Here is a 26,486-nt window from a genome sequence, read left to right on the forward strand (position 1 = left end):
TATTCATTTATTTGACAGAGCACAAAGCAGGGGAATCAGCAGGCAGAGGGAGAGGGAGAAGCAGCCTCCTCACTGAGTAGGGAGCCTGACATGGGGCTCTGTCCCAGGATCCTGGAATCATGACCTGAGCCTAAGGCAGATGCTTAACCAACTGAGCCACCCAGGCACCCCTAGGTATTGGATTTTGTCGCAAGATTTTTCTGTACCTATTGAGATGATCATGTGAGCTTTGTCCTTTTATTGGTTTTTATTTTACTTTTTTATGCTCAATGGTTTCTTTCATTTATGTTGGCATCTTGGCACCTGTAGGTATCTGCATCACCCATGTCACAGTCAAGGGTCAGCCTTGTGTTCACTTAAGAAAGGATGGTAGCCATTCTTCTCTAGCCTGAGGATGCCAATGTCACTTCATAAGTGTTCTCTCTCAGCTCCTCCTGGTAAATTCATTGCAGAGGCAGAAGGCTGCTGCTTTTGCTAATAAACTTTTCCTCTGGGGCCTGCATCCTGTTCCTCAGTGTTGAGTAGGTTCTGGATGAAGCACTCTTGTCCTGCCTATCTGGCAGTGGTCTGCAACTTTCTTGGATTTCAGAGCCATTCTCCACTGAGCAAGAAGAATCTGCTGTCCAGGCCACTGCCCCTGTTGCCCTTTCCTCCCTTATGCAGCTTATTGGAGATATGAGGGCAGAAGGCAAGGTCAGCCTGTGATCTCACCAGTTTCCTAAAAGGTAGGAAAGGTCATTGGTTATTAGCTGGGTTGGGCTAGTTATTAGCATTCCTTCCCTTCACCTGCCCTGGGCCTATTCAGACAAACTTATTCTGTTACCTCATATTGGCCAGAGGGGATGCAGGGCCTAAGGGCAGGACAGTCATGCTGCTCTTTCTCTCTCAGGCTGCCCCATTCTTAACCCTAGCCTCTGGGAATACCTCCCACCCATCTCAGATCCATCACTCAGAGCCAGCTCCCTCACTGGCGTTGAACAAATCTAGGAGCTTATCCTATGTATCAGTGAGGCAGAGAATTCCACCCAAGAAAGATGGTTCCTGCTCCTTCATCCTGTAAACCTACATCAGAACCCACCTGCCTTTTCAGGATATCCACTCACCTTTGAGCCTTATCCAGTCTTCTCAAGTGGATCTGATTCTCCTCACTTCACAGATAAGAAAACTGAAGCAAAGACTGACCCAAAGTCACACAGCTTGTAGGTGACAAAGATTTGAACCCAGGATCCCAAAACCCTGTGCCCTTTCCATCAGCACAATGTCTAAATGCCATTTACTTTAATGCCTTCATGGTTTTTGCCATATCTGTGTCCCTTATTATTTACTTAAAATTTTTCTTTAAAAAAAAATAAATAAATAAAATAAAATAAAATAAAATAAAATTTTTCTTTAAATCATCTCACTTTAAGAAGATGTTTTATTTTGAAATAATTATAGATTCACCAGAAGGAAGAAGAAATGTACAGGGAGATCCCACACACTCTTCATCCAGCCTCCCCCAGTAGCAACACCTTGTACAACTTAATGTATGGACCATGCTTTTGATATCAAAATCAGGAAACTGGGGCATATGGGTTGTTCAATCAGTTAAGCCTGACTCTTGATTTCAGCTCAGGTCATAATCTCAGGGTTGCGAGGTGAGGCCTGTCTAGGGCACCACACTCAGTGGGGAGTCTGCTTAAGATTGTCTCCCTCTCCCTTTGCCCCTCCTCCCCTACCCCTGAGTGTGCACATGCATGTGCTTGCGCTCTTAATCTCTCTCTCAAATAAATAAATCTTAAAACAACAACAACAACCAGAAAACTGATTATGGTACAACCCCCAGAACATATTCAGATATGCACTCCTGTCTGCGTGTGTGTTTATGTGGCACTATGCAATTTTATTGCATGTGTAACTAAACCATCACAAGACTCCCTCCCACCTTATTTTGTAGCCACACCCATTCTACTCCCCATCCATCCTTAACCTCTGGCTACCACCAATCTAGTCTCCATCTCTATAGTTGTTATTTAATGAATGTCACTTAACTAGAATTGTACACTATACTTCCTTTTGAGACTGTTTTTCTTTTTCATTCAGCATACATTCCTTGACGTTCATCCAAATGATTCTGCATATCAATAGTTTGGGGATTTTTTTCTGAGTAGTATTCCGTGCCATAGTTTCTTTTTCTTTCTTTCTTTCTTTCTTTCTTTCTTTCTTTCTTTCTTTCTTTCTTTCTTTCTTCTTTCTTTCTTTCTTTCTTTCTTTTTCTCTCTTTCTTTTTCTTTCTTTCTTCTTTCTTTCTTTTTCTTTCTTTTTTTCTTTCTTTTCTTTTTTTTTTAAGAGAGCAAGCAGAGAGCAGGTGGGGAGGGGCAGAAGGAGGGAGAGAATCTTAAGCAGGTTCCACACCCAGTGCAGAGCCATACGTGGGACCCAATCTTATGACCCTGAGATCATGACTTGAGCCAAAATCAAGAGTCATAGGGGATCCCTGGGTGGCTCAGCAGTTCAGCGCCTGCCTTTGGCCCAGGGCATAATCCTGCAGTCCCGGGATCGAGTCCCACATTGGACTCCCTGCATGGAACCTCTGCCTGTGTCTCTGCCTCTGTGTGTGTGTGTCTCATTAATAAAGTTAGACAAAAAAAAATCAAGAGTCAGGGACTTAACCAACTAAGCTACCCACGTGCCCCTAGATGTTGCATAGTTCCTTTGACCATTCACCCACTAAAGGACATTTGAGTAGTTTCCAGAATGGGAATATTATGAGTAAAGCTACTATGAATATTTGTGTATGTGTTCCTGTAAGAAAATAAGTTTTCATTGTTGGGTCATTTGGTAGGTCCATTTTTAGTTTTAAAAGAAATTGTTTTCCAGAGACACTGTACCTTTTTATATTTCCACCAGCAATATGAGTGATCCAGTTTCTCCACATCCTTACCAGCATTTAGTGTTATAACTATTTATTATTTTATTCTGATAGGTGTGTGGTGATTTTACTTGCATTTCTCTAACAGCTAATGATGTTGAATATCTTTTCATATTTTTTGCCAACTGTATATATCCTATTCAATGAAATGTCTGTACACGTCCTCTCCCCATTTTCTTTTTTTTTTTTTTTAATTTTTTTATGATAGTCACAGAGAGAGAGAGAGAGAGAGAGAGGGAGAGGCAGAGACATAGGCAGAGGGAGAAGCAGGCTCCATGCACCGGAGCCCGACGTGGGATTCGATCCCGGGTCTCCAGGATCACGCCCTGGGCCAAAGGCAGGCGCCAATCCGCTGCGCCACCCAGGGATCCCCCCTCTCCCCATTTTCTAATCAGAATGTTTGATTTTCTTACTGTTCAGTTTTGAGAGTTCTTTATATATTCAAGATATTCTTCTATGTCTGATATGTTGTTTGTAAATATTTTCTCCCAGCCTGTCATTTGTCTTTTCATCCTCTTAATGCTTTTCTGTAAAGCAAAAGTTTTTAATGTTGACAAGCTCCAATTTATCAATTTTCCTTTATGGACCATGCTTTTTAAAAATAAAAATTGTATTTATTTAAGGTGTACAACATGATGTTTTGGTGTACATATATAGTAAAACAATTATTATAGCAAAGCTAATTAACACATCATCTCACATAGTTATTACTTTTTTGGTGGTGAAAATACATAAAATATACTCTCTTAGCAAAATTCTAGTATTTGATACAGTATTATTAACAATAGTCATCATGCTGTGCATTAAATCTCTAGACTTATTCATCTTACATAACAGCAACTTTGTACCCTTTGACCAATATCTCCCCAACTCCCCACTCACCTGGCCACTATAACCCCTAATAACCACTGTTCTCCTCTCTGCTTCTATGGTTTGACTTTTTTAGATTCCACATTTAAGTGTGATCATGCAGTTGTTGTTTTCTTTCTGTGAATGGTTTGTTTCACTTAACATACTGTATGGACGATGCTTTTAGCATCAAATCTTATTTTTAAGATTTTATTTATTTGAAAGAAAGAGAGCATGAGAAGGGGGGGGGACAGAGGGAGAGAAAGAAAGAGAGAATATCAAGTAGACTGTGGGCTAAGCATGGAGCCCCACACTGGGCTCAATCTCACAATAATCATGACCTGAGCTGAAATCAGGAGTCAGATGCTTAACTGACTGAACCACTCAGGCATCCCTTGGTGTCAAATCTAAAAACTTTTTTGTCTAGTCCTGGGTTCCAAAGACTTTCTCTTGTATTTTATTTTGCCTAGATGTTTTGTAGTTTTATGTTTTTACAATTTAGTCTGTAATTCATTTAGAGTTAAGGTTTATAAGATGTGAAGTTTTCTTCTTCTTTTTTTCTTTTTTGCCATTTAGGCACCATTTACTGAAAAGTCTGTCCTTCCTCCATTGGATTGTTTTTGCTCTTTGTCAAAAATTGATTGGGAATATTTGTGTGGATATATTTCTGAATTCTCCATCTTGGTCCATTGATCCATGTGTCTGTCCCTCCATCAGGTCCTGTAGCTATATAGTATGCCTTAACACTGGGAAAAGTGATTCCTCCCACTTTATTCTTTTTAAAAATTGTTTTGGTTAACCTAGAGTCCTTTCCTTTCCATATAAATTTCAGAATAAGATTATTTCTGTATATAAAAACTGGCTGAGATTTTGATAGAAATTTGGTAAATCCATAGATGAATGTAAGCAGGACTGACATCTTTATTGTAATGAGTCTTCTCATTCATGAACATGGTATGTTTATCCAAGTATTTAGGACTTCTTTGATTCTTTCTTCAGAATTTTGTACGTTTCATCAGACAGATTCTGTTCATCTTTTGTTAGACTTATGCTTCAGTATATAATTTTTAAATTAATGATGGGTTATGTTCATTAATTTTTAAATAATGAACCAGATTTGCATGCCTTGAATAAATCCTACTTAGTGATAGTTATTATTCTCTTTAAACATTGTGGGACTTGATTTGCTAAAAACTTTTTGAGAATTTTTGGGTCTAAATTTATGAAAGATCAATTTTGAGCTGCCTTTCTCTGTGTTTGGTATAGAGATAGTACTAGCCTCAGAAAATGAATTAAGAAGTGAAACTTCCTCTTTTATATTCTGGAAAAGAGTGTGTAAAATTGGCATTAATTCTTCGACTATTAGGTAACATTCTCCAGTAAACCAAAAGGGACTGGAGGGTTGGGTTTTTGTTTTTGTTTTTTAGAGCACTTAAATTAAAATTTCAATTTCTTCAGTAATCAAAGCATTATTGAAGTTATCTATTTCACCTTGACCAAGCTTTGGTAATTTGTGGATTTTGAAGAATTGGTTCATCTCTTCTAAGTCCAATAGTGTGAAGTTGTTTGTAGTATTCTTTTAATAGCTGCACAATTTGTTGTGGTATCTCCCATCCATTCTGATATTGATATTGATTTTTCTTCCCCATCTTGTTAGAAGTTTGTCATCTTATTAATTTTTCCCAAAGAAATCGCTTTTCGTTTCATTAATTTTCTCCGTTGTTCTTCAATTTTCAATTTCATTTCCCTCTGCTCTTATTTTTATTATTTTCTTTATTCTCTCTGCTTTGGGTTTATTTTTCTCTTCTTTTTCTAGTTTCTTGAGGTGGAAACTTAGATTATTAACTTAGTGTCTTACTTATTTTCTAATGTAAAGATTTTAGTGCTATCAATTTCCCTCTTAACACTGCATTACCTGCATCCTACAAATGTTGTATTTTCATTTTCATTCAGTTCTATGTTTTTTAAGATTTTATTTATTTATTTATTTATTTATTTACTTATTTATTTATTTGTGAGACAGCACAAACTGGGGGTGGGGAGGAGAAGCAGAGGGAGAGGGAGAAGCAGATTCCCCACTGAGCAGGAAGCCCAACTCAGGGCTCAATCCCAGGACCATTAGATCATGACCTGAGCCAAAAGTAGACACTTAATTGACAGAGCCACCCAGGTGCCCTCATTCTACATTTAAAATTTTTTTCCTAAAAAAAAAAAAAAATTTTTTTCCTCTGATATTTCTTCTTTAACCTATGAATTAAAATGTATTATTTAATATCCAAGAGTTTGGAGATTTTCCTATTGTCTTTCTATTACTGTTTTCTAGTTTGATTCTGTTATGGTCAGAGCATGTAAGCTGTATGATTTCGTTTTTAAAAATTTGTTTAAGTTTGTTTTATGACCCAGGATATGGTTAATCTTGGTGAATGTCCCTTGGTCACCTTAAAGATATATTTTGTGGTTGGTAGGTGGAGAGTTCTATAAATGTCCATTACACCCTTTTGGTTGGTGTTGTTCAATTCTTCTATACATTTTCTGATTTTTTTGTCTAGTAGTTCTATCAATTGCTGAGAATTATATGTTAAAATTCCCAACTATAATGTGGATTTATCTATTTCTCCTTCTGGTTATATCATTTTTGCTTATATATTTTCAAGCTCTGATATTTGTTGCATATACATTTAGGATTGTTATATCTTCTTGGCAGATCGATCATTTTATCATTATATATTGTCCTTCATTGTTTCTTGTGATTTTCTTATTCTGAATTCTAATTTTTTGACTATTAATATAGTCATTCCTTCTTTTTAAAATTAATGTTTGCATGATGTAACTTTTTCCATCATTTTACTTTCAACCTTCCTGTATCATTATGTTTGAAATGAATTGCTTACAGACAGTACATAGTTGGATCGTAATTTTTTTCTGTTTTGCCAGTTTCTGTCTTATAATTGGTATCTTTACACCACTTACATTTTGAACTAACTATTGGTGTGTCAAGGCTTAAGTCTGACATTTTGTTATGTGCTTCATGTTTTTTTCCCTCTGTTGCTCATCCTACTGCTTTTTACTACCTTCATGTGGGTTAAGCATTTAAGTGACATTTTTAGAGTTTCAGCTTAATTTACTTATGATGTTTTTTAGTATATTGCTTTGAATATATACACAGTATACATACAAATTATACAATATATATTGAACAGAATGTATAATATATAAATATATGTTTGCAGTTTTTTAAGATTTTATTTATTTATTTAAGAGAGACACAGAGAGCAAGAGAGGCAGAGACACAGGCAGAGAGAAAAGCAGGCTCCATGCAGGGAGCCTGACATGGGACTTGATCCCAGGTCTCCAGGATCACGCCCTGGGCCGAAGGCAGGCACTAAACCACTGAGCCACCCAGGGATCTCAAATTTGTTTGTGGTTTTTCTAGTAACTGTTCTAGGTGTTACCATATAATTATGTAATTCATCACAGCCCTCTGGTGTTGGTATTTACCACATTGAATGAAGTATAGAAACTATATTTTTCCATTTGGATCCCTTTACTTTTCTACTTTTTCAATATAATTGTCTTAAATATTTCCTCTACATACATTGTGTACCATAATGGGTGGTATTATAAATTTTGCTTCAACCATAAAATATAATTAAAAATCATGAGGTGAATAATAGTTTAATTCTATTTTTATCCATTCCATTGTTCTTTAATTTCTAAACCTTCTGTTATTTTCTTTCTGACAAGAGAACAAACTTTAGCCATTCTTTAGTGGTAATTCTGCTAGCAGCAAATTCTCTTAGTTTTCATTCATCTTAAAATGGCTTTATTTCCCCCTTCATTCCTTGAGGATAGTTTCACTGGATATAAAATTTGGGGTTAACAATACTTTATTTTCTTCAGTAGTTGAAAAATGTACCATTTATTTCCTGACACTACGGTTTCAGATGAGAAAGTTGCTGTCATTCAAGGTGATATTCCTTTATAGGTAATGTATCATTTCTCTGGCTGCTTATAATATTTTTTGTCTTTGTTTTTAAAAGTTTAATTATGATGCACCTTGATGTGGATCTTTTTGAGTTTATCCTCTTTGGGATTCACTAAGCTTCATGTAACTATATTTTTATGTCTTTCACCAAATATGAATTTTCAAATATTATTTCTATGAACACTAGCCCCACACTCTTTTTCCACTTCTGGAACATGGTATGAAAGTTAGATCTTTTGTTATTGTCTCGCAGATCCGTGTCCTACAGACCCATGAGACTTTGTTCAATTTTTTTCAAAATTAAAGAAAAAAATAGAGGAGTTTTAGGTTCAAAGCAAAACTGAGATGAAGGTACATAGATTTTCCATATGTGCCATGCCCCCACATATGCATAGTCTCTCCCATTATCAACATCCCTCACCAGAGAGGTACATTTATTATAACTAATGAACCTACAGTGACACATCATTATCACCTAAAGTCCATAGTCATCTTAGGGTTCATTCTTAGTTTTATATATTCTATAGACTTGGACAAATGTATAATGATGTGAATCCTTTGTGCTCTCCATATACATCCCTCCCTACCCCCTATGTACTGTCTACATAAATTTTGCCTTTTCCAGAATGCACATAGCTGGGATCACATAATATGTAAACTTTTCAGATTGACCTCTTTCACTTAATTCTATGCATTTACGGTTTTTCCATGTCTTTTCATGGCTTAATAGCTCTTTTCTTTTTAGTGGTGAATAATATTTCTTTGACTGGTTGTACCACAGTTTATTTATCCATTCCCCACAAAAGGATACCTTGGTTCTTTCCAATTTTTGGCAATTATAAATAAAGCTGCTATTAAAATTTATGTGTAGGTTTTCGTGTGAACATAATTTTACAACTCCTTTAGATAAATAACTAGCAGCATGATTGCTGGATTGTATGGGAAGAGTATGTTCAGTTTTGTAAGAAACTGCCAAGATGTCTGCCAAAGTGGTTATACCATTTTGCATTCCCACCAGCAATGAATGAAAATTTCTGTTTCCATATGCTCACCATCATTTGATGTTGTTTGGGACACTGATAGGCATGTAGTAGTATCTAATTGTTGTTTTGCATTAAATGTGAACATATGATGTAGAGCATCTTTTCACATGCTTATTTTCCATATTTAGATCTTCTTTGGTGAGGTGTCTGCTAAATCTTTGGCCTATTTTTTAATCAAGTTATTTATCTTCTTATTGTTGAGTGTTATTTGCATGTTGTGGATGAGTTCTTTATCAGATGTGTCTTTTATATCTATTTTCAGTCTTTTTTTCTCTCTGTTGTGTAGATTGAGTAGGTTCTATAGTCCTGTCTTCAGGTTCACAATTCTATTCTGTCATCTCCACTCCAATAATGAGAACCATCAAGCAAGATTTTTATTTTGGTTACTGTTTTTTTCTTTTTAGTTCTATAAATACCACTTGGTTCTTTTTATAACTTCTATTTCTTTGTTGAGATTTTCTTTTCTTTTTTTTAGATTTTATTTATTTATTCATGAGAGACATGGAGAGAGAGAGAGAGGCAGAGGCACAGGCAGAGGGAGAATCAGGCTCCATGTAGGGAGCCTGATGTGGAACTTGATCCTGGTCCCAGGATCAGGCCCTGGGCTGAAGGCGGTGCTATACCACTGAGCCACCTGGGCTGCCCCTGTTGAGATTTTCTATTTTTACATTTGTTTCAAGAGAATTTGTCATTATTATTGAAGCATTCTTATGATAGCAGCTTTAAAATCGTCAGGCAATTCAAACATCCTCCTCATCTTGTAATTAGCACCTGTTAAGTTTCTTTTCTCATTCAAATTGTAATTTTCCTAGTTCTTGGTAATAGATGATTTTTAAAATTTCATCCTGGGCATTTTGGTAATTGCATCAGGAGGCTCTTGATCCTGCTGAAATCTTGTATTTTGGCAATCACCCTGTTGAGGTGTAGGTTCTGGACTGTTTCCTTGGGCTTGAGTTCCAGTGGCAGCTTAATTCTCTGAACTCTTGCAAAGCTATTATCTGCTTCATTCTTCTGGTGATGCTGAGGCTCCTGCTCAATCTCTATTGGTGCCATGTGCTGGGGAAAAATGCTATTCTGGGTTATCTGCTCTCATTGAGGACATTCTCGTAGCAGCGGGATGAGCAGATGCCACTGGGTCCAGATCCCCCTATGCCATGGCGTGGGAAGCAAGGAAACACAATATTTTGTTGCTGCTCACTGCTGTCACTATGGATAGGTGAGACCACCTGCCAGTGCCCTGGTTGTGGAATGGAAGTTATTATGGCCCAGGACTTTGCTCCTGCCACTACTACTAGCAACTCTATATGGGGTCCATATGGGCCCCAGTTGTGAAGTGAGTCAATTCATGTTTTAACTCAACAAAATGCATTACCTCTTTTAACTCATCCTAAGAAACAAAGGCCATGGTGATATCATGCATTTGGAGGGCCAGTTTTAAATTTTCCTATAAGATACATGTAATGGTTGATAGAAAAAAAAGTGTTTATCTTTGTACCATTCAAAATCACTTCATGGGCATCGAAGGCCACTTTAGGGAATGAGCCCTACAGCACACTGACACACTGAGGCTTTGTCTGCTCTGCTTGACAGTATGGTAAATAGAAATAATGTCCCAAATGACCCAAGGCTAGTTTGTGCTGAGAATACTCTAGAATGGGTCTTGGACGTTGTCACCTCACCACATTACAGGCCAAAACCATGATCTGGTTGAAATTCTGAAAACGGCTTGGTTCACATCAGTAGTGTGTGGAAGCTGCATGTCTCTCACCTCAAGTAGCAAGCCAAATACTCACATTTTTCCACATTTACCCATTTACATGCTAATCCACTTAATATGACTGCCTGCTCCCATGTCTGTTTATTTACAAACTTTCTGCCCACACAATTACACGCTTCCATCCTGACCTAGTTGCTCAATTACATTCTTATGCACTTACCAGCTCACATGTTTACCTCCTTACATGCCCAACGCTTATCTCCTTGCACATGGACCTTTTACATGCTTGCACTCTCATGTGCTAACGCAATTACATACTTACTTGCTGATCTGCTTGCCCTCTTCCAGGGTTACCCTTTTACCTGCTTAGTCCCTTATGCCATTACACACTTATATGATTGCCAGCTTACACAATTCCATGCTCATCACCCACTTGTACAGCTCCAGATCCACATCTGGTGTGGTCTCAGCGGCCCAAATACCCAGTTAAAAAGGAAAGGAGGTTGGATTTCAGAGAAGGAAGGTTCTTAGTCACACTCCCAGCAGTCATCCCTGGCGCCGGCCTCATACCAGCCCGTTCTTGCAAGAGCCCCTGTCCACACCTCTGGCAGTTGCCAACATATTTCCTGTGGTCTGAATATTTTTGTGAGATTTTTTTCCCCTCATAGCCATGTGTGTCCGTTGGAAGAAAGAAAAACAACCAACGTTTGGGACACTTGCACATTCAGAGCTTTGTGTGTAGCACCCTGTGTCCATTCTCCTGCCCGGTCTTTTGGCAACTGGCCTGCTTGGCTTCATGTGGCTCCCTCTGGTGTGAGTCAGAACTGACTTTCAAATCAGGGGACACTAGCTTCATGGGTGGTGTATGCAGGGATTCTCTAGGGCAGAACACCCTGAGTGTGGCTGGTGGAAGAGAAAGAGAACTGGACTGGGGGTCAGTGTCCAGATGGGCCTCTTCTAAGCTGTGTACTTTGGGGGAGTCACTTATCCTCTCTGAGCCTCCGTTTCTTCATACAAGAGAAGGAATAACTGGAGACACAGAGAGGTAGAGACTGGGTCTTTCTGCCTTTCTCTTCTACCCCTGGGCCCTGGTATACAATAAACCAGTGAATGCTTTCCAACTGGAATAAGACTTGCCCAGACATTCATATGCCACCAAGCACCAGAAAAGTGACAGGAAAGCCATGGAGCACTATTCTCAAAGTGAGGTCTCCCTCCCACCTGTTTCAGAATCATTACAACACTGTTAAATACAGATTCCTGGGCCCTACCACCTCTGGGGATAGGACCCAGGAGTTAGCAATTTAACAACTTTAATAGAGAGAATCACATGCATAGTGTATGGGAAACAATTTCTGCTTCTTCCTTTTCTCCACAGAATGGATTCTTCTCCATCCTTCAAATGAGCTCCAATGTTACCTCCACCATGAAGCCTGCCTAGACTCACCTCAGACAGAATTAATTGTATCATCCTCTGTGAGCTCACTATTTTCTTCACATTTGTGTCCCTAGCACCTAGCCCAGGAGCACATGGCAAGGGTCATAATTAAAAATAGCCTCCCTCCCCTGGCCCATGAGGCCCTCAATGATATGATCCTTCCCTTTTCTACCTGCCTTCCATGCCCCCTCAGCTCACCTCTCCTGCCTCTGCCCTGATCCTCAATGTTCCTAGCACACTGACCTTTATTATGTACCTTAATCAAGCCAAGTTTTGTTCACCTCTCAGCCTTTGTTTTCAGTGCTTCCTCTGACCAAAGCATTCTTCCTTCAGATCTTTGCATGGCTGGCTCCTTCCTGCTGGACATTCCTGTTCTAGATCAAATATCATCCTCTCAGAGACACCTTTTCTGCTCATCCAACTCATCACCCCATTTTCGCTTTAGCACACATTTCTTTAAAAAAGAAATGTTTGTTGTCTGTCCCTCCCCAGGGAACATAAACTCATGAAATGAGAGATCTTTATAACTTTAGCTCAATAATTCTTAACCAGGGTTGATTTTTACCCCCCAAGTTCGGTTTGGAAACATTTGAAGACATTTGGAACTGTCACACTGGGCAGGAGCTACTGGCATCTAGCGAGTAGATACCAGGAATGCTGCTAAACATTCTGCAAGGCACAAGAGCCCCAAACAACAATACTGCCAGGGTGGAGAGATCCTTGTCTAGCTCATCTCTGATGCCCCAGTGCCTGGACCAGTGCCTGGCAAATCTTATGCAGTTCAAACATTTTTGTGGAATGAACAAATGAAATGTTTGAATTAAATGTTGGATTTAATTTTAAAGCTCCAAAGGTCCTTAGAGAGCAATTAAGCCACAAGTTTTCACACTCCACTTTTGGAAGCCTCAGGCTATGTAGCAGAGTTTCAGGAATTCTGTATACCGTGAAGAATTTCCAGCTAAATGCTGACGATGTACATTTTGTGACTATGGTCTGTTCTATGCATTGGGGTCCTGATTGACAAGTTCTACTTAAAAAAAATTGCTCCAGACCAGCCCCCTTATTTCACCAAGCTGGAAGCCAGGATCCAAAGAAGCTGATATAGTCCCTCAATATTACACAGAGAGCCAGGCCTGGGTCTCCTGAGTGGCAAGGGGAACACTCTAGAAAAAAAAAAAAAAAAGAAAGTAAGCTAGAGTTGTCCCCTGTTTATCCCATCTGTGTAATTGATTTGTCAATAACCCTTTCTCTCATGTTCATTATAGGAAATGTACTAAGTAATGAAACGTACTTAGTAACGAAAACCCAAATGACATTAGCACTGGCTGGCCTTGGTCACACACTGGCCACAGCTCTGTGATTCGCCAAAGACACAATTTAGGAGCAAGATGACGTGATGTTAGCAGGTACCAGCATCAGAGCCATATTGGGTGGGTTTTCATCCTGGCTCTGCCTCCAGCCAATTGTGTGGCCTTGGAAAAGCCATTTACCTCTTTGAGCTGTAGTTTCCTCCTGACGACCCACAAAATAGAGATCATGATAGTACCTCCCTTATAGGATTGTAATTCAGATTTAAAAAGTTAATATGTGAGGGGCACCTGGGTGGCTCAGTGGTTGGATGTCTTCCTTTGGCTCAGGTAGTGATCCCGGGGCCCTGGGATTAAGTCCTGCAACAGGCTGCTTCTCCCTCTGCCTATGTCTCTGCCTGTCTCTGTGTCTCTCATGAGTAAATAAATGAAATCTTTTCAAAAAATAAAAAATTAATATGTGAAACATGTTTGGAACGGCATCTAGCACATAGTCACTGCTATATGTCAGGTGGATGACCAACTCAACCCAGCTTGCCTAGGATTTTTCTGGTGTTAGCACTAAGAGCTCTGTGTCCCAAAAAACCACTAAGCAAAGCGGAACTGCTGGTTTTCCCAGGTGCACATGTGTGTTTGATTTTTTTTTAATTGTCTACATTGATATTCAGTAACCGCCTATGCTAATGTCATTTGGCTTTTCATTACTAAGTACATTTCATTACTTAGTACATTTCCTATAATGAACATGAGAGAAAGGGTTATTGACAAATCAATTACACAGATGGGATAACAGGGGACAACTCTAGCTTACTTTCTTTTTTTTTTTTCTAGAGTGTTCCCCTTGCCACACATATGGTAATACATTAGTGACTTTTGCATTGATTTGTAGGAGCAATTTTCCTGGGTAGTATTTTTTTTTTTGACACTTTAATATTATCTCTTTTCCCCCCACCAGTTTTATGGGGATATAATTGACATACAGCACTATGTACATTTAAGCTGTATAGCATGATGATTTGACTTGACCTACTTTCGAATAATGAAGCAAATGAATCTCCTGGTCTTTTTCTATCAAGTCATGCAAGGAGACCCACAGCACTTCTACTTAGAAAATACTTTTATAGCCATGGGTTTGTTACTGGATGTCCTCGAACAAGAGAACTTTGTTTCTTTTTTTTCAGAAGTCAGTATTTCCAACAGTTTACTGCTTCAAACTAAATTTTCCCAAGTAACACAGAATCTTGGAACTAGAAAGAAGTTTATATTTAGTTACAACTGTGCTATTTCCCAGATGGGAAAATTGAGTCCAGAGAAGCCTGCCCCCTTTTCTGAGGTCACACGCCAGTAAAGAATGACCTTGGAGCTCAGACCCAGGGTTCTTACTCCCGGGCCAGGGTGCTCTCAGAGGTTCTCAAACTGGGTTCCACACCCAGTGGCAAGTTTCACAGAGAAATGAGTGGCAAGGGAGTGAGAGGGAACCTATGCCTGTTGGCAACCTCACTCCTCCCCCTTCTGTCACAGAAACTCCACTTTTACCATTTGTATATTGAGCTTCAGCTTAAATGGCCTCTGCAAAAGGGTTCATGTGCTGAAAAAATATGTTTTTGAAAGCCACTCAATTATATCATAAGATTGACATATTTTCTTCCCTGGAAAATTTGCTCCCATGGAGAAAACTTAACTACTTCTTTGAATCACATTTTTCCTTCTCTAATAGATTTTACATGGTTGGAAAAATGGATGCTTGGCCCCTTAAAAGCCAGCAGTTAAAATGAAAGGCTCATTCACTCACAGGAACAAGCTGAGCTGGGTGAGTCAGGTCATTGGTAACAACTAGCCCAAATGTATAATCTCATGTCTATCACTTAGGGAAATGTTGCCATTAGAGAGCACTTGATAGACCTTTCAAGTGAGGGTCCAGGAGGACCCTAAAGAGGACATTCCCCAGGAAGCAGGATGGAGGGGGACAGATTGCAGTGAGCCCATTTCGAACCCAGGCCCAGGATGTTGGACAGGGGCAGGAGTTGGTGCTGGTGAGCTGTGCTTCTCCCCACCCCCTCCAATATTATTTTAAGCTGAAATAGACAAAATCCAAAGCTAGGAAAACATCCTGGGTTGACCCTCAAAGTAGGAAAAAGACAACAAGAAATGGCAAAGTGCACAACCTTTGTCCAGAGCGATTCTGGCTTAAAGGAAGGGGGAGGAGGCGTCAGCTGATTCCCTGTAGCAGAGGTGAAAGCTCATACTTGATACTCAGCAGATCTGGGTTTGAATCCCGACACAGCCACTCACCAGTTGTGCAACCTCAGGAGAGTTATCTCACCTCTCTGAGCATCCTTTCCTCATTGGTAAAATGTAGATTGTAATGGTACCTACCTTTTAGGGCCAATGAAAGATTAGGAAAAGGGGAAAGCTCTTCTCCTTACAATATTTCTGTGCCAAGGAAATAGTCATAGCCACTGTTTATTAATCACCTACTAAGTGCGTGTGTATGGATGCCAGAGTCTGAGCCCCTCACCACTGAGCTGTGTGGCCTCTGGCAATTGGGATTCTACGTGATACTGGGGTAGTTCACAGTAGGGCTGTCACCATTCTGAATTTGGAACCAAAATAGTCTGTACTCAAAGAAACTCCTGGGAGACTCAGAGTTCACCAGTCTTTGCCATGGGTTACTGTGTTTGGCCGGCCCTCCCCACACAGTAAGGGCTCAAGAAATACTTGTTGAATGAGTGACTCAGTGATGGAAGAAATTAATGAATCACTGAATATTGATGAATGTCTCCTACTGGATGAAGGGAGATTTTAAAAAAAACAACTCAGGAATTCATGAACATAATACGAATGAAATAAGCCAGATACAAGAGAATGTTCTGTGTGATAACATTTGCATGAAGTTCTAGAATGCACAAGATAAATCTGTGGTGATAGGAGTCAGAACCATGGTTACCTGGAGGCTGGAAGGAAGAGAGCTAGGAAATGGCCGAGCTGAGGTTTGAACTAGGGGCCCCTGCCAGCTAAGCCCATGTTCTCAACTTTTTAGCCAAACTGCTGCTTGGAAGCCACATAGCCCAGTTTCCCATCAGATTTTGAAAATTCCTTTATAGCCCCTCCCAAATGGCTGGCCAGGCTTCACTTACATACCTTCAGTGACAAAGAGTTCATTACCTATAGGCTTGCAGAGGAGAAGCTTGGGAGGAAGGGTTCTAGTCCCTGTACCAGCCTCTGCTTTCTCCTGCTTGACCTCAGCTATCTTGTAACTGCCCCAGCCTGGAGACTTCTATCCAGGCCTTTCTCCTACCTGTCCAGTCCCTCAAGCTCAATGGGCAGAGTGGGAGTCATGGTGCTATCTTTGTAGTGGATTCTCTCTCTCACTATTCTCTGTTCCTTTGAAGAGAAGGCAAGAGTATCATGGAGGATGATTTGGCAACAATCTAACAAATGTAAAATGTACATACTCTATGACCAAGCCATTTCTCTTCTAGCACACACACCCAAAGATGGATAGGTGAAGAATCTCAGACCAGCGGGCTTGTGAGAATAAAACCTTGAAAACAGGGCAGCCCCGGTAGCACAGCAGTTTAGTGCCGCCTTCAGCTTGGGGTGTGATCCTAGAGACCCAGGATCGAGTCCCACATCGGGCTCCCTGTGTGGGGCCTGCTGCTCCCTCTGCCTGTGTCTCTGCCTCTCTCTTTCTCTCTCTCATAAAAAAATTAAAAATCTATAAAAAAATAAATAAAACCTTGAAAACAATCTAAATGACCATTGACAGAGGACAGGTGACATCAGAGTTCATTTTTCCAGTGGAGGACACCATAGTAGTTTAAAAGGTTGGGATTGAGGTTATCTGCCCGAGAGAAATGAGAACACATGCCCACACAAACTTGTATGCAAACACTTATAGCAATATCATTTCTAATAGCCCCACACTGAATATGCTCCTAGAGTCCACCAACTGGCAAACAAACAAAATGTAGCATATCTAGACACTGGCATATTCGCAAGAGAGAGGATGATACACATACAGCATGGATGAACCTCCAAATCATGATGCTAAGGAAAGAAGTCAAATGCAAAAGAGCATATTGTAATTATTTCATTTATGTGAAATGCCCAGAAGAAGAAAATCTATGGAGACAGATCAATGGTTGCCTGTGGTTGAGGGATGTTGGCAAATGGGCCCAAGGGCACTTGTGGGGCAGGGCAGGGTGTGGAAATGTTTTAACCCCTTAACCAAACTGCTCTTTGGAAGCCCAGTTTCCCACCAGATTTTGAGAGTTCCTTTACAGCCCCTGACAAATGACTGGCCAGGCTCCACTTGTATACCTCCAGTGACAAAGAGCTCATTGTCAAATGGCATGGCCCTACACACTTGCCAAAGTCATTGAGCTATACCCTCAGAACAGGTGAATTTTATAGTATATAAATTATACCTCAAACTGTTTTTTAAAAAAGAGGTTGAGGGGCACCTGGGTGGCTCAATGAGTTGAGCATCTGCCATCAGGTCAGGTCATGATCCTGGAGTCCCAGGATCAAACCCCACATCGAGCTCCCCACTTAGTGGGGAGTCTGCTTCTCCTTCTGACCCACCCTCCTTTCATGCTCCCTCTCTCTCACTCAGTCTCCCTCAAATAAATAAAATCTTAAAAATAAATAAATAAAGAGGTTGATACAGCAAGAGGAATATAAGACATTAAGTAAAAAAGAGTGAGATGCCAACTATACAATTCTCATGTATGTAAGAAACAAATGCCATTAAAACCCTCCCATATTAACACAAATACACGTATAAATAAAGGCAGAGAATCCTGTCTTCAAAGCACCATTCCAAACTTTTGACAATAGATATTTCTGGGGAGGAATGTAGGAATAGGGAGCAGATGAGGGGGACTTTCATTTCACCGTGGAAATTGATTCCTTGAGTAATTGTTTTAATTTTAAAAACCAAGTAAGCTATCAAGAAAGAAAAGAAGCAAAAGAGCCTAGAGTTGCAGTCCATCCTCCAGCCCTTTTACAATTATTGGGCCCACAGATTTACAAAATTGGTATTTGTAAGCAGTAAATTGGGTGTGTCTAAACGTAAGAAGAACTTCAGGAATGATTAGTCCAGTTCCTTTGCTCTGTAGGTGGAGAAACTGAGGCCCAAGGAGAGACTAGGGCCCGTCCCACGCCAGAGTTCTTTGGGCTTGGGCCCGGGCTGAAGTCCAGGCCCCGGACGAAGCTCCCAGCTCTCCCCCCCACACTGTACTCTGCGCAAATTGTTTCGTGTCTCCGGGAAGGGGGAGTTTATAAATTTGGCCACATTTTGGAACAACAGAGCCATAAATGGACATGCCCGCGGAAGGCTGGGAGGTACCTGACCTTTGAGGCTGGGGGTGGGGAGTGGAAGAGAGAACGGAGCCGGCAGCCTCAGCCAGATACTCGCATCCCGGGAAAAGAAAACTGGAGAGAGGAGCTAGTCCAGAGGGAGGCTGCAGAAGAAGCAAGGAAACACGGAGGGCCACATGGACCTGGTCCGGGTGCCCCCTCTGCCGCTGTCTGCCTGCCTTCAGCTCTCTGAACCTCGGTGGTCACCAAACCCGGCAAATGATGAGAACATTTGGAAAGGTTGTAAAAATGCAGGTGACCAGGCCCCAACTCCAACTAACAGAGAATCGGACCCTTCCAGGATGGGTCCCTGGTGACTGTACTTTCCAGAAGCATCTCATAATAGTCTGCATCACTGGAGAACTGAAACTCTGGAGCAGGTGACATTCAGGATCTTGAAACAGACTTCTCAGCGTCATTATTTTTATTAGACTCTGTTGCCTCTTGATGAAAACCCAGAGTGCTTAGCACAGCACTCAAGGACTCGGATGACAAAACAGCTTCACCCCCAGCCCACCTCAGCCCTTCACATTCATTGCTCCACTGCTTCAGCAAACAAGGCGGAGTGTCCCCACCTTGTGGAGTGCCCCCGATGAAACCGGGTCTCTGCCTTTCCTGGAGTCCAAAGTGGGAATAAATTAAATTCTGCCCTCCATGACTGTCTTCCATTTCTCTTTTTTTTTTTTTTTTTAAGATTTAATTTATTTACTCATGAGAGACACACAGAGAGAGGCAGAGACACAGGCAGAGGGAGAAGAATACTCCCTGTAGAGAGCTGGATGCAAGACTCGATCCCAGGACCCCAGGATCACAACCTGAGCCAAAGGCCAATGCTCAACTGCTGAGCCACCCAGCTCTCTTTCTTTCCTAAACACATTTACATTCACGTTTTCCAAGCCAGACAGTTCCTGCAAGTTGGACAGTCCTCCAGCCCATCTGGCTTCTCTTTTGATGAAAAACCCACCTTAAATCCCCTCTTCCATGACACTTCCTTATTGTTCTCTGCACCCCTCAACCAAATCCCTACCTATTCAGGGCTCTACTCTCCAAATGAATGAGTGAATGAGGGATATTCTCGATTGATTTACCTACTGGCCCTGGCACACTCTTTGTAACCAATACTAATGTTTGTTGCAAGTCAATCAACACTGGATTCTCTGAGTCAACTCTGATCTAAATGCAACTACCACTGGAAAACATTCAGTCAGTCAACAAACATATACTGAGCACCTACTATGCACTGGGCATATGTAAACCAGCCAGATCACTCCTGATAGGGTTAAGTGCAATGATGAATGTTTTGAGAGAGAACAGTTGAGAGGTGCTGTTTCAGAGAGAGTGGTCAGGAAGCCCCTTAGAGGCATTTGAGCTGAGACAGAGCTGGCCTGCAGCCCTAGAAGGGGTGGCCCGACTTGGGTTTGAGAAGAGCTCTTGGGTTTCTAGGTGGTAAGTGGAGGTGTGCTGGGGACAGTGGCCAAAGCCAAGTAATATAACTAACAGTGGTGTGGAGAGGTGGGGCCCAGCCACATAAAGACAGATGCCACAGGGGCCTGCAGCTTGGGTGGGACAGCTGATCTTTCAAACCTTAGATTCTTTGATTCTCTGAGCCTTATCTATATTTTAAACTCACACACACACACAACACACACAATTAAAGAAAACAAAATCCCTCAGAGCCTCAGAAGTTGGCTAAAGCCCATAGGATTATTTGTTTTTTTTTAAAATATTTTTTCCCACTGAATCTTCAGTTTTGTGTTTCCAGCAGCTGGCATCCACCCAAAGGGACAAGTTAGTTGAGACAAACAGGCTTCCGTCTCTCTGTCATTGTCCTCTGGATCGCAGCTCGTGGCTGCTAAGAGGGTCATTTCCTGAGGCCTCAGCAGGGCTAGGAGGGCGAGGTGTGGGGGCCAGGCCTTCCCACGGATGCAGCTGGGTCAGCTGCATTTCCCGAGAGGACACTGCTCTGGGGGAGGGGGTGGGGGCAGGGCAGGCGAAAAGCAGCCCCGGAGGTCAGGCAAGCAGCTCTGGCCCAACACTTCATTACTTAAATCAGTTACTTGAGGTTTAACAAAACAATGTGGTGAGGTTCCCAGGCTAGCCCATAAGACCAGCCTGTAGCTCTGGTATTAGAGTCATTCCTGTAGGAAGAGAGGGACTCAGCCCAAGAGGTCTGGGCCTCCTGATTTTCAAGACTCACCAAATTCAGGCCAGGTGACCTGGGAATGATCCTTTTAGGAGGGTGGCTGGGCTGTGACTGGAACACAGAAGAGCCCCTCCTCCACTGGGAGGGGCAGAGGGCCCTGACTCCAGAACAGAGGACTCCAGGCATGGGGCTCACTGAACTCCACGACTATCCAAGCCACACGCAGATTCTGAGCTTCTGGGTTCAGCCCCTCCTGGTTACAATCTGGTTTCTTAAGCTGATGCTTTGCCCTAGGGAGACAGGAGAGGGTGCCAAGGCTGTGTCTGGCCCAAACCCATCAAATACCTGCTACAAACCCATGAATCTTGTATCAGGATCATGCACCTTTCTCTCATACCACTATCCCCTTGCTCATTACCTTCAGTCACACCAACTTGCTTTGGGTTCCTCTTTCCTGCCCCATGGCCTTTGTCCATGCTGTTCTCTCTACCTGGAGCAAGGCAAAGTGCTTCCTAGATCTTCTTGTTCCTTCCTAGAGATAACTCCAGCTAGCAAAGTGATTTCTGTACTAATTTGCATGACACTGTCTTCCACCAAAGCACCATTAAAGACATTCCACCATCAGCCCCTAAATAAGCCATGGAAAGGGAAAATAGGAAAATGCACAGTATGTGGCAGGTCTTGTTTTTTTGTTTTTGTTTTAAAGATTTATTTATTTATTCATTCAGAGAGAGCGAGAGAGAGGCAGAGACACAGGCAGAGGGAGAAGCAGGCTCCACGCAGGACACCCGATGTGGGACTCGATCCCGGGTCTCCAGGATCACACCCCGGGCTGCAGGCAGCGCTAAACCGCTGTGCCACCAGGGCTGCCCTTGTTTTTGTTTTTGCCCAAGTCTGGAGGAGCCACACAGCCATTCTGCTCACATTTCACTCTCTGGTATCAGCACATGGCTCTTCCTAACTATAAGGGAGGCTGGGCAATGTGGTCTAGCTGAGTGTCAAAGAGGAAGACGTGGATATTCTAGCTGACTATCACAGAAACGGGGCTCCCCAACACAAGAAGAAAGCGGGGATGGAGGCCCAGACAGGAAAAAGCCCCTGCTGTTGCAGTGAACACACCCTTCACATCCTCCCCCAGAGAGGGGGAGTCCTGTCTCCTGGGCCCACGTCCACCTTTTCCTGTGAATGTAAAACCAATTAGTGGTCAACTGGAACAGACACCACCCATATCCCACTGCAATCACCTCTACCCACCAAAAGCTGCTCACTGTCAATCCTATAACTCTGCCTGACAGCATTATTCATTCTAGCCTCAGGAGCTCTCATGACTACATGCGGGTAAGCCGGAAGTGCCAAGAACTAGCAGCCCTTGACCACTGAAGGGTGGAAAATTGGTGGGTAGACACCCCAGCTCCCTAAACCTTTGGTTGGGATGACTGAGGTATGCCCAACACTGTCTCTGAGAGGTCCCTAGTGGGGCTGAGCTCTAGCTATCCACCCCAGTGACTACCTTGATAATGTTTCCCTTCCTGGCAGACTTCTATTCCCTGTCTCATTTCCTTACTCTCCCACAGGGATTCATTTCGCAGATAGACTAGTGACACTTAAATATTTGTCCCAGGGTCTGCTTCTGGGAGGACTCAAACCAAGGCAGCCCCCCAAGCATAGGAACAATGACCCATACGGTCCTCTGCTACCACGTCCAGCTTCATGGGTGCACAGACATCATTTTAAAGTACTTTTAGAAACACACAAAACACATGTCAATGGATTGGTCATCTTGGCCAGGGCATCGAGGCCAGGGAGACGGCCTCATGCACTTGAAAATAAGCCTCGGAGGATTTATCTGCTCATTCTGTTTCTTTCCCACACACAGGAAATCCTGGGCAGGCACAGCTTCCTGACCTGAGGAGTGGGGGTGGGGGTGAGGGAGCTTGAAGACCCTCTTCCTCATGAGAGAAAATGTTTGGGTGGTTTGAGGGAACTGATGTTACCTTCCTCACTGCCTGGAGAAAGGAAATGTTCAGAGTTCTGGGTTCTAGTCCTCACTCTGCCATTAGTTTATCGTGTCACTCCCACTGTTCCTGGGCCATAGATGCCCATCTACACAAGTGGAATAACTGCGCATCAGGATATCTTAGAATTGCCAACATTGTGCATCTCCTCTGAACTCAGATCCAGGCCCAGCACAGTATTTAACTTGTGAAAACTTTCTTAAGAGAGTCAGGAAGTTAAAGCATACAAGTATTTGGGGTATTTTGGAAACCAGTATTAGCAACAATTAAGAAGAGTTAGAGTGATTTGTTCTGTTGCTGGAATTTTCCATGGAAAAATACTTCGAAATATATATTTTCTTAATAAATTGGCATTCCCTAGCAACTTTACTCTTTTCCTTTTTCCAGGCTTGCTCTGGTCTCTACAGCCCAAGTTGCTTGGCCAATCAGATCATGTTGCTCTCTCTCTTAATGCTCACTTATGGATACCCAGTGTCATGCACAGCCTCCCACAGTGCTTTGTACAATAACAAATGATTGATTATTGAATTGAATTTTATTTCTAAGTTCCTGTGCCTGGGAAGATACCTTAGGATTGGCTTGTTAGAATTGGGTCTAAAGTAAAAGTTAAAAGGCTATGAGTGAAGACCAGGACCCACTTACCTAAGGGTAAGGTGGTTGGTATGGACATTGTGGTATTGGTTTTCGTGTTCAGTTGGGCTTTCAGCTTCATTTCAGATTGTAGATAAGTAAGTCATCACACAAGTTACTCCCAGTAAAGTGAGGTGCTATTGTGCATGCTGATTATTTTGGTTAGGAATGCATTAAGCTGCAAGTTGCAGAATACAGTAGCTTAAACCATAAGCACATTGATTGTTTGCTTGCCTGCATATCCAGATGCAGGTGGTCATGGAATCATTCTACCGGCTTAATGATGTTTTAAAGTGCGGGGCACCTGGGTAGCTCAGTCAGTTGAACAGCCAACTCTTGATTTCTGCTCAGGGTCCTAAGACCAAGCCTTAACTTGGGCCCGGTAAGCATAGAGTCTGCTTAGGTTTCTCTCCCTCTATTCCTCTCCCCACTCATGGGCATGCACTCTCTCACTCCAAAATAAATAAATACATTTTAAAAAAAATAAATAAATAAAAGTAGGGCATCTGGGTGGCTCTGTCAGTTAAGTGTCTGCCTTCGGCTCAGGTCAAGATCCTAGGATCCTGGGCAGGCTCCCACACTAGGCTCCCCGCTCAGCAGGGTGTCTGTCTCCCTCTCCATCTACCCCTCCTCCCTGCTCATGCTCTCTCTTGCTTGTTCTCTCTCTCTCTCTCAAGTAAACAAATAAAATATTTAAAAATAAATAAAAATAAAAGGCACAAGTGCTTTTTACTTTTTCACTCCCGTATCCTTATTTTTAGTGCTTCCTGGTCCCCCAACGGCTGTCATTTCTCTAAGCATCATCCTTGTTCAAGGAGGGTGATACCCCTCAGCTCGCCTCTCCCTTCTGATTCTTTTATGAGGAAAGCTTCCTAGAAACACCCCAGCATACTTTCCCTTATGTTGTACAAGTCAGAACACAGTCACATGACCATTCATGTTAGTTACCCATTGTTGGGAAACAAATTACCCAAAACCTAGTTGCTTAAGACTGGAAACATTTTACTGTCTCTCAGTTTCTGTGGGTCAGCTAGGGATGGCGAAGTTATGTGGCTCTGGATCAGGATCTCTCAAGGGTGATTTGTGTCTGAGTCCTAATTTATCAAGATGACTACATGACAACACGGAAAGTTCAATGCCACTGAAGGCAATGTTGAACATTACTCATAGTTCTCCTAGAAACAAGAGGCACAGCCTACCATGCAGGGCCATAGATAGGAGAAAGCATCAGTGTCAGCCAGGAGTCAGAAAGGATCAAAAGAAGGCCAAGGCCACAACCTCCATTGGGGTTTCTGTGGGAAAAGCAAGGCAGGGCAGGGCAATGTTTGCCTAGTTTGGATAATTCCAGTGGACTTTGGGGCAGAGGGGCTGTCCCTAGTTGTCTAGTACCTGGCCCTAAGATGATCTAGGTCAGGGGAAATATTGGCTTGGTGTGTGAGTTAGATAAGGAGGTGGCTGGGGGTGTGGACTCAAGATTAGTTGATTTATGTATGAAAGGTGGGCTCACCAACAGGCTGTTTACTGTCTCCAGGAATCAGCCAGCCCTAACTGGGAGGGGCAGTCTTTTCCCAGCCAGCAAGGCTCTCCAAAGATGCTTAAAAATCATAAAATATATAAAATTTATTTTTTTTTTAATTTTTATTTATTTATGATAGTCACAGAGAGAGAGAGAGGCAGAGACACAGGCAGAGGGAGAAGCAGGCTCCATGCACTGGGAGCCCGACATGGGATTCGATCCCGGGTCTCCAGGATCGCGCCCTGGGCCAAAGGCAGGGGCCAAACCGCTGCGCCACCCAGGGATCCCAAAATATATAAAATTTAAAATATGATTAATACAGGGGCTCTTGGCTGGCTCAGTCAATAGAGCATGCAACTCTTAAGTTCGAGCCCCACATTGAGTGTAGAGATTACTTAAAAGTAAAATCGTTTTTTAAAAAAGATTTATTTATTTATTTATTTATTTATTTATTTATTCATTCATTCATGAGAGACACACGGAGAGAGGCAGAGACACAGGCAGAGGGAGAAGCAGGCTCTCTGTGGGGAACCTGATGCGGGACTTGATCCCAGGACCCCGAGATCATGGCCTGAGCTGAAGGCAGATGCTCAACCACTGAGCCACCCAGGTATCCCTTAAAAGTAAAATCTTAAAAATAAATAAAAAAATAAACAAAATAAAATCTTTAAAAATATACTTAACAGAAAGATATCTCTGGCTTATGCTGCAGTCAAAATGTCGGCCCATACTGCAATCATTCAAAGGCCTGACTGGGGCTGAAGTCACTTTCAAGGTGTCTCACTCACATGCCTGGCATGTTGGTGCTGGCTACTAGTGGGAGGACTTAGTTCCTCCCATGCGGGCCTCTCCACAGGGCTGTTGAGTGTCCTCATAATATGGCCGCTAGTTTCCCCACAGAGTGAGTAACCCAGAAGAGCAGGCCAGAAGCAACAATGGTTTCTATGACCTACTCTCAGAAGTCACTCTTTGAAATGAGTCATTAAGTCACCAAGTCTAGTCAGTAGTCAAGGTTGTGGGGATGAGTCTCCACCTTTTCAAAGGGAGAGTGTCAAAAAATTTACAGACATATTTTACAGCCACCAGATCATTCCTGACTGCAAGGGAGTCTGGGAAGGCAAAGGAGAACAGGATTGTCATGACTACCTTAGACTAATCATGATTGACTCATCACCTGGGACATAATGCCACTCCAGACAAAGTCAGGGTTCAGTTAATGAGGAAGGAGAGGGAAGACTGACGGGGAGGCACTGTATCTGCCACAATGATGATGAGAAAGATGAAGAGGATTAAGATTGCCAGATGCCCCGATATTGCATGAGACATATCTATAGTAAAACATTTTTTGTTTTTTAAGAGCGCCTGGATGGCTCAGTTAAGCGTCTGCCTTCCACTTGGGTCATGATCCCAGGGTTCTGGGATGGAGCCTCATGCTTCTCCCTCTCCCTCTCCCCCTCCTCCCTGCTCATGCTCTCTCTCTCTCTCAAATAAATAAATAAAATCTTCTTAAAAATTAAAGCATTTTTTGTTGTTTATCTGAAAGTCAAACTTAATGAGGTGTCTCCTCT

General features: G+C 42.1%; 2 long non-coding RNA genes across 2 annotated transcripts; one reads left to right on the forward strand and one right to left on the reverse strand.

Moving 5' to 3' along the window:
• On the reverse strand, nt 1-25,798 carry LOC140619606 (uncharacterized). The gene is made up of 4 exons (XR_012019476.1): nt 25,707-25,798; nt 23,415-23,580; nt 20,812-21,047; nt 1-718 (listed from the first exon to the last, which is right to left on the reverse strand). It is a non-coding gene; the product is annotated as an uncharacterized lncRNA (long non-coding RNA).
• Nucleotides 15,454-19,269, forward strand: LOC140619052 (uncharacterized). The gene is made up of 2 exons (XR_012018980.1): nt 15,454-16,240; nt 18,374-19,269. It is a non-coding gene; the product is annotated as an uncharacterized lncRNA (long non-coding RNA).
• Nucleotides 25,799-26,486: the final 688 nt, after the last annotated feature.

Source organism: Canis lupus, chromosome 27, assembly GCF_048164855.1.
Source record: "Canis lupus baileyi chromosome 27, mCanLup2.hap1, whole genome shotgun sequence".
In the NCBI taxonomy this organism is placed as follows: Eukaryota; Metazoa; Chordata; class Mammalia; order Carnivora; family Canidae; genus Canis; species Canis lupus.